Genomic DNA, 9,636 nt, shown 5'->3' with positions numbered 1-9,636 from the left:
ACAATTCAAATGATACAACAGTTTGTTCAGTTTGATGGTTTGCAGGACGAGGATCCAAACACTCATTTAGCAAATTTTCTGGAATTCTGCGACACCTTTAAGATCAATAGCGTTTCTGAGGATGTCATTCACCTTCGTTTGTTTCCATTATCATTGAGGAATAAGGCTAAACAGTGGTTGAACTTGTTACCACGAGGGTTAATCACCACTTGGGAACAAATGACCGAAAAATTTTTGCTTCAATATTTTTCGCCAGCTAAAATGGCTAAATTAAGGAATGATATCTCTGCTTTTGTGCAGATGGATTTAGAAAACTTTATGATGGCTGGGAGAGATACAAAGATCTATTGAGAAGGTGCCCTCACCATGGGTTACCTCTTTGGCTACAAGTTCAAACCTTTCACAACGGTTTGAATCCCTCGACTAGATAAATGATTGACGCAGCTGCTGGTGGAACTATCAATAATAAGACACCTGAAGAGGCTTATGAGTTCATAGAAGAGATGTCACTAAATAATTATCAGTGGCAAGTTATGAGGACAAAGCCGACAAAAGCAGCTAGCATTTTTAACGTCGAAGCGGTTATTATGCTATCTAACCAGGTAGAAATTTTGAATAAAAAGTTGATGGTTTGTATGGTTCTACTCAGGTACATCCAGTGATGAGGTGTGATTCAAATGGAGGAGGAGTGCACAATATAGATCATCCGTCCTTCAACCCTAGCACCGATAAGGAACAAGTCCACTATATGGGTAATAATTCTAGACCTTAAAATAACTCGTATAGTAACACTTATAATGCAGGTTGGAGGAACCATCCCAATTTCTCGTGGGGTGGTCAGGGAAATCAAAGGCCACAACATCCTCTAGGTTTTCAACAACCACCTTACCAACAAGAGAAGAAACCGAACCTTGAAGTGATGCTTACAAAATTCATCTCGGTGTCGAAAAACTCATTTTCAAAATACTAAAACAGCGCTTAAGAATCAGCAAGCATCAATTCAAGGGCTTGAAACTCAAATAGGATAGCTTGCTAAGTTGATCTCTGAATGACCACAAGGTGGCCTACCAAGTAACACTGAAACTAACCCAAGGGAGCAACTTCATACCATCATTGTGCATAATGATGAAGCATTAGTTGAAGATGAACCAACGCCGGGGCAAGACAAAGTGGTAGATAACGGTAAGGTTGATGTAAGCAAAGAGTATAAACCTCATGTGCCATACCCTAAGGTGACAAGGAAAGACCACATGGACAAGCAATCCGGTAAATTCCTTAAATTACTAAAAAAGTTGCATATTAACTTACCGTTTATTGAAGCTCCTTCGCAGATGCCAAGTGCAGTGAAATTTTTAAAGGAGCTCTTGGCTAATAAATGAAAGTTAGATGATGCGTCACATGTGGAATTAAACGTAGTTTGCTCAGCCATTCTACAGAATAAGCTACCCAACAAACTGAAAGATCTAGGGAGTTTTACTATCCCTTGTTTAATTGGTAGTTTAAATATTAAGAATGCGTTGGTTGATCTAGGCGCGAGCATTAATGTCTTATAAAATGTTTAAACAACTCGGTCTTGGAAAACCCAAACAAACTAGGATGAGCATTCAATTGGCAGATAAAACAATCAGGTTTGCTAGGGGTATCATTGAAGATGTCTAGTCAAAATTGATAAATTTATATTCCCAATTGATTTTGTTGTTCTAGACATGGAAGAAGATAGTGACATGCCTTTGATTTTAGAACGACTCTTTTTAATAACTACTAGGACTATCATTGATGTTGGCACAGGAGAACTAATACTTCGTGTAGGAGATGACAGGATTACTCTCCTAGCTAGTGATTCGACTAAATTATCTAGTAAACAAGATGGCTATACAAGTTCTGTTGATATGAATAACATTATGGCTCAAGCTTCTTTTCAGGAAACCCCTAAGAAGAACGTGATGGAGCCACATTCTAATCCATGTGACAAAAATAGAGTGACTCACAAAGAACGAAGGCTTTAGATTGATGAGCTAGATGAATGGCGAACAAATGCCAAGGAGAAACTAAAAGTACACGATGAATCAAAGCGACGCCATGATGAGCGTGGGGATGAAACAAAGCAATTGAAGGTCGGGGATAGAGTATTGTTAGATGAAATGGACCCCCGAATTGCTACATCAAAGCTTAATACAAACGGAGCGATTCCTTTCACGTTACTGAATGTTTTCCCATACGATACAGTCGGGGTAAATCATTCTCAATTCGACATGTTTAAGGTAAATATTACTCTACTTAGACTTTATGTAGATAATAGAATCGATAGTGAGAAAGAGGAGTCTCGACTCCGTGATCCACCATGACAATGCTTATATGAGATGAGTCAAGCTTAGACTTTAAATAAGCACTTTTCGGGAGGCAACCCGAGCGCTAACACCACTAACCCGTTTATTTTATCTATTTTTTGTGTTTTTTTATGTAGGAACAGTGACCCACATGGCTTGGACACACGAGTGTGTCCTTGGCCGTGTGGAAACAAGGCTGAAAATCCCCAAGTATTGAGCCACACGGCTTGCGATAAATCTATACGGCCTATACACACGGGCATGTCTGAGGCCGTGTGAAAAATGGAGCTAAATTTTTAATTTTCAAACAAGTCAGAGAGTAACACGAGCAAGGCACACGACCATGTGTTCAGACACATGGGCGTGTAGGAAACCACACGGGCGTGGGAGAAGAGAACAATGTGGGACACAGCCATGCGATACGACCGTGTAAACCACTTGGCCTAGCCACACAGACGTGTCCTAGGTCGTGTAACGATTGGGCATTCAATTTTTGCAATTAACATGGGCTAAAATCGAGCCACACGGTCGTGTGGCCCAACACGGGGCCTTAACACGACAGTGCCCCTATTTTAACCCTCAAACCTTAATTTTTTTCTCTCTTGTCTTTTTCATCCCACCTTTCTCCTAGCCGTCGCAACCCTTTAATCCCCCTACCCTGGTCACCTACCACTCCTCGTCCGGCCACCATCATCCCTTCTCACCTTCCCTTTCCTTTGTTTTTCTTTTTTCCCCATTCTTTTCCCCTTCCCTTTTCTCTTCTTTCCTTCTTCTCCTCCCCTCCTCCCTTCACCCATCCGAACCCAAGATCCACCCCCACACCTCACGCACACAGGCCCTTTCCTCCATCGCCGTTTCTACTCCAACCACCACCACCCAAACATCGTCATTCCATCCTTTTACATCTACCTTAGCATTATTTTCACATTATTTCATTTAATGCTTATTGTTTTGTTTCATTTATTTTATAATTCCTTACTTATTTAGTTCCTTACTTTTTACTTATTATTATTAGTTATCTTATTTCGTTATTACTAATTAGCATTATTTTTAGTGAATCTTTATACTGCTTTAGACTAATCATTCATAAGTTAACTTCTTGATTAAATTTTTTCTACAGTAGGTTTAGTTATTTAGGAATTCTTGATTTTTGCTACTTGTTCTTATTTCATTGTTATTATTATTCTATCATGACTTACTTTTACCCTTTCTTATTTCGTTCTTCCATTTCCTATATGAATTATGCACAAATGGATACTCGTACATATGGTTGGTTCCTTGGACTACTTAAATTCTAATGTCCTAAGCCTTAGTTTGCATATGTGGTGATGTCTTTCACTAATATATTATTTTATTTTTCAGGCACACAATGACAAATACACGAGGCAAGAAGACTGTCGTCCCCACTTCAAAAAAGCAAAAGGGTCCTGGTGCAACTTCCTCGAGCGCCTCAACTGAAGCTCGTTATCCTCTACTTCTATTCTCGTTAGGCCCACAGAACGACCTGTTTCAGCTTCTTCGAGTACGACCATTAGGAGTAGGCCGATGTATTGATTGGGCCACATTAGAGCAGGTCTGACTAGCTGATGAGGTCCGCGCTTTCATTACCACTGCCCTGTAGGATCGGTTCTTTACGGCTATCGAGCCCACTTATTCAGAGCTTACCTTGGAGTTCTGCACGACTTTCCACCTACATCATGTGATGAATACCCATGACGAGGCTAGTACTATCAGTTTCTGACTCGGTGGCTTAGTGCGACATATGAGCGTCCCTGAGTTTAGCGTAGCTTTGGGCATCTACACCGATAAGTTTATAGGTGCCGATAACTTTCTTCACCTCTACCGTCACATCCATCACTCACCTTCGTGCTGTTAGACCGATCTCACAGCTAGTCAGATTCGTTATGACGCGAGTCACTCAAAGGCGACATCTCTTTTTCCGGCTCTACGATACATCCACGCCTTATTAGCTCACACATTAACTGGCAGGAGAGAGAGCACAGGAGTTGTAAGTACTACTGACGCTTACTATCTTTGGAGTATGGCGACTGGTCACATATTTGATTTGGCATACTTCATAGCACTTGCTTTTCGGCATCAGACGGACTGCCATAGTAAGGGTCCCATCTGTCTTGGCCTCTACATGACTCACCTTACTCGACACTTCGGCTTCTTCGACACTCTAGAGATGTCATCGACACTCATACTAGTAGGTCAGATGTCTCATCAAGGAATATCGAGTATGATCCACATGAGGATGATAGAACGACGTCCTAGGGTCAACCCTCCTCAATACAGACTTGTTCACTCTGATGACTAGGATGAGCCAGAGGACATTACTAATGATGTCCCTCCCCCTCACGAGGACCTACACCCACCACCACCACCGAGTCATCGACCTCCTATTGCCACTTTGACAGATATTTTCGAGCGACTCATTCGCTTTGAGTAGCAGTGTTTTGAGCGATTCGACAGCATTGATGCCACTCGTCGACAGATTTGCCACCATCTCCACATCTCTCCTTCGGCACTGTCAACCCATAGGGCATCCGATGATGACGACCTTTGAGTCCCTTTATTTATTTATTATTATTTTTATTTTCAAATGAATTTTATTTTGATTTTTATCTATTCTTGAAGACTTATATTTTATTATTTTGAACTATATTTATCTTTATGGTTTTTCTTGAGTAACCCCTTAATTGTCTTCCATAGTTGTGTTTAATTTTTTACTAGTAACTCAGGATCATGCCTTTTATTAGCATTATCTACAATTCTAGCTTTCGCTATTCCAAGGATTTCATCCAAAAATTCAAGGCAATTTTGCTTCTCCCTCTCTCTCTTCTGATATTATGCTTATAATTATTATTATCTGGCTTTGTACATTGAGGACAATGTACATTTTAAGTAGGGGGGAGGTTATTTATGATTTTCAGAAAATCCCTTAATTTTTATCTTGTTCTAAAATAAATCTCTCATATTACTATTATAATGAATTTTGATTGATTTATAATTTTTATTGATATGTTCTGCATTAAATCATAGGTAACTATTTGTTGATGGTTTAAACTTTTAGACATTAGAGGATCAAGCATGATAAGTTGACTTTCGAGAACTAAAATTGCTAGGTTATTTCCCTAAATTGAGCATTATCTTGAAGTTTTGAATTTGTAGGATTGACATCAAATATTCATAATTGTCGTGAGATTTTGAGCCTTTTAGAGCATATATCTTTCTTGCTCACTTATTTTATTGACTATGAGTGTGTCAACATTGATTTGCTATTCTAGAACTTGTATTGATTATACATGTCGAGACCACACCTTTGATTTGATATACTAAAATGATAAAGGCACTGAGGTTTTAACCCATTCACTCCACAAAAAGCCTTCCCACATAATTGACCCCTAGTTAACCCCTTTGAGCCTTAACTAATATTTCTTGATTTTCCCCTTAATAGTAACCCTCAACTTAACCCTTTTTGATTAGTTAAGAATTTCTTCCTTCTTATTAACTCCCTTTTTATCGATATTTGATTTGATTAGTTACCTAACTATGTTTGATCATTCCAATTGCTGAGTTATTTCTTATTATGTACTTTTCATTATTATACTTGTTCTTATTCTTAAAAAAAAAAGCATATATTTACATTTATTCAAATTACATATTGTTCTAAAAAGCTTGGAAAAGTTATCATACTGAGATAAAAGCTCACTTCATTAGTTCCGAATGGTTTTAATTTTGGCAATTGTTTGTAATTCAGTAATTAGATTTATTATTCTAAGTTTGGTAATTTATTAAATTGATCTCGATTCTAACACTTTATTTTCAGCCTTTATCCACACCTTTAACCCAAGCCCCATTACAACCCTGTTAAAGACCTTTTGATTTGTGTATCATCTCATTTATAGTGGTGGAGATTTGATTTTCATGCAAGCAAATGGTAATAACTTTTCATGTTTGACTATTGAGCGTTTAATTATTAAACCTTAAACACTTTAAGTGATTTAAGTGAATCTTTAATGAGGATGTCAACCCTTGTCGATTTGGAATTAAAGGTAATTACTTAAATAAAGGGGGATACCTATGATTTTATGATTGAAATGCTCAATTTGGATTGTTTGAAACTTTAATGATATTTTAGTTAAGCTCTTAACGTATGATTACTTGTGGATTATTTCAAACATTATTGATGATAATTATAAGTTGAGAAGAATTTATTTTAATTGTGAGTTAAAGATTTTGCTTGAGGACAAGTAAATGCTTAAGTGTGGGGATATTTGATAAACCGTAATATATACATATTTTTATCACATGTTTGGCATATTTATGAATGATTTTTCTTTAGTTTTAGTGAATTTAATGCTCCTAATCCTTTAATTTCATGTTTTATACTCAGGAGAGCTTAGGATAGCAAAAAGTGCAAGAAACGTGCCAAAAATGGACAAATTGGGCCGAATTCAGTGTTTCACACGGCCTAGGCACTTCCACACAGGTGATCCACATGTCCGTGTGTGACACACGAGTAGACCACATGCCCGTGTGTCATGGCCGTGTCGACACTAAACCAAGTCAGAATTACATACGGCCTGAGCACTTTTACACGGGCGTGGCACATGGTCATGTCCCTGTCGAGACCAAGTCTAATTCTACTCGAAAAATGCTAATTTTGAGGGTTTGGAGGCATTCTACAGTCTATATAAACATGCTAGAAGAGGATTGAAGGGGGACACGGAGAATAGAAGGTAGAAAATACTCGAGAACAGCCATCGGGATCAGCTCAGAAGGAGGATCTACATTAAGACTGAAAACTTCCATCCAATTTCCTAGAAGTTCTTTGGGTTCCTTTATAATTTGTTGCTTTCCAATTTTTGAGATGTTTTCCATTATTATGAACTAAACTCCCTAAATACCTAAGGGAGATGAAACCTAAGATGAATCTTATTACTCTTTGAATTATATGATAAATACTTGTTCTTATTTTTAATTGTGAGATTTAACCCTTGCTTTAATATTTCACGATATTAATTCAGGTTTTTGATGTGCTTATTCAGTGGAGCAAAAGTCCCTGTTTAAGAGTAGATTGTTCATAATTAAGCGGAGTTGTATGCAATCCTAGAGATAGGACGACATAAATCTGCCGGATTAGAGTCAAATCTAATAAGGGAATCCATAGATCGAATTAATGCGACAATTGGGGTTTTAATTAAAAAGAGATTTCGATTAATCAACCTAGAGTCAGTTGTTTTTAGTCTTGATAAAGCATAATTTGTACATATTTTTTACCTAATGCTTAGTATATTTTTAGATGAATTATCCTTAGATTTGGTGAATTCAATGCTCTTAATCCTTTAATTTCATGTTTTATACTTAGGTAAGCATAGGAGAGTAAAAAGAACGAGAAACGGGCCGAAAATGAAGAAAATAGACCAACAGGGGAAATCAACACGGCCTGGACTTCCTTACACGGATAAGTGACACAGCCGTGTCCATTTGGCAGGATCAAAGCACGACTTACACGGGTAGACCACACGCCCGTGCCTATTCAACAGCCTTGACCACAGTCTGAAGCAAACGCACACAGGCGTGTCCCTGTCGAGCCCAAGTATAGTCCTATTCAGAAAAGGCCACTTTTGAGGGCTCTTAGGCATTCTAAACCTATTTAAACACTTGAGGAGGTACTTAGGAGGAGACACATGGAGTAGGAGGCAAGGAATTACTCAAGAAAAGCTGATTGATCCATCACAGAAGCCGGATTCATCGTCAGGACTGAAGATCTTTCTTCAATTTCTTTCAAAAGTTTTAGGTTTTCTTTATGTTTTGTTATCTTCAGTCTTTTGAGATGTTTTCTTTCATAATTATGAACTAAAACCCCTAAATACCTAAGGGGAATGAAACCTAGGACAAATCTTGTTATTATTATCTGAATTGTATGATAAATATTTGATTTGTTCTTAATTATGTGTTCTTAATTCTTGTTTTAATATTCCAAGATATTGATTCAAGTTTATGCGCTTATTCAGAGGAGCAAAAGTCCCTGTCTAAGAGTAAATTTGTCATAATTAAGCGGAGTTGATTGCATGCTTAGAGATAGGGTGACAAGATTTTGCCGGATTAAGGTGAAACCTAATAAGGGAGTCCATAGATTGAGTTAATACAACACTAGGATGTTAATTAGAAAGGGATTTCAATTAATTAACCTAGGGTTAGACGTTATTAGTCTCGAGAGAGATAATAATATAACTTAGGAATTTCTACGGATCAAGTCAAATGAATAAATTCTCTGATTCAGAGTTAAATAACAAGTGAATTCTAGGTGGATTTTTCCTTGGATATTGTCTTAATCAATCGAGTTTTCCTAAAAGATTTTCCCCAATTTTCTCTCTGTGCACCCTTAGTTTATTTAATTAGTTTAGATACACAAATCTTTTAATTTTTAGGCTAGATAATAAAAAGAAAGTAATTACTAGTACTCTTGGTCCCTTTGGGTTCGACAATCCAGTCTTGCTAAAGCTATAATACTGTTCGATAGGTACACTTGCCTTCATCGTGATAATAGTTAGTTTCAAGAATGATTAATCATAAATTTTTTTAAAACCTGTCGCAAATATCACGCATCAAGTTTTTGGCGCCGTTGTCGGGGAATTAAGATATTAGGAACACTCGATTTTTATTACTTTAGCCATTTTACTTTTATTGCAATTTAAATTTTTATTTTCTTTTCTAATTTCTAGTTTATTTTCTTCTGATAGGTTTTTCTAGTTTATGACCAGAAGAAACCCTTTCAGGACCATTACTTTATGACAATGAGATCGATCGCATAGTTCATAGAAACCAAAGAGAAATAAGGCGAAGCTTAGGATACAAAGAGGAAGAGCAAGAGGACGATACTTCAACCACAACCGAGGAGATGGCTGAAAATCAGGAAAATCCGCTACCTCCTACTATTGCTGCTAATCAAAATCTTGCTCCACGTACTATGTATGATTATGCTAAACCTTCTTTAACAGGAATTGAATCAAGCATAGTTAGGCCTGCTGTCACTGCAAATAATTTTGAACTGAAACCTAACATAATTCAAATGATACAACAATTTGTTCAGTTTGATGGTTTGCAAGATGAGGATCCCAACGCTCACTTGACAAATTTTCTGGAACTTTGTGACACTTTTAAAATTAATGGCGTTTCAGATGATGCCATTCACCTTCGGTTATTCCCTTTTTCATTGAGGAACAAAGCTAAACAATGGTTGAACTCGTTACCACGAGGGTCAATCACTACTTGGGAACAAATGTCGCTAAAATGGCTA

General features: G+C 37.4%; 1 non-coding gene across 1 annotated transcript; it reads right to left on the bottom strand.

The window, feature by feature from the left end:
• Positions 1-267: 267 nt before the first annotated feature.
• LOC128281981 (small nucleolar RNA R71) lies at positions 268-373 on the bottom strand. The gene has a single exon (XR_008272291.1). It is a non-coding gene; the product is annotated as a small nucleolar RNA R71 (small nucleolar RNA).
• Positions 374-9,636: the final 9,263 nt, after the last annotated feature.

This window comes from Gossypium arboreum, chromosome 1, assembly GCF_025698485.1.
Source record: "Gossypium arboreum isolate Shixiya-1 chromosome 1, ASM2569848v2, whole genome shotgun sequence".
In the NCBI taxonomy this organism is placed as follows: domain Eukaryota; kingdom Viridiplantae; phylum Streptophyta; class Magnoliopsida; order Malvales; family Malvaceae; genus Gossypium; species Gossypium arboreum.
This window is presented reverse-complemented; position numbering and strand designations above follow the sequence as displayed.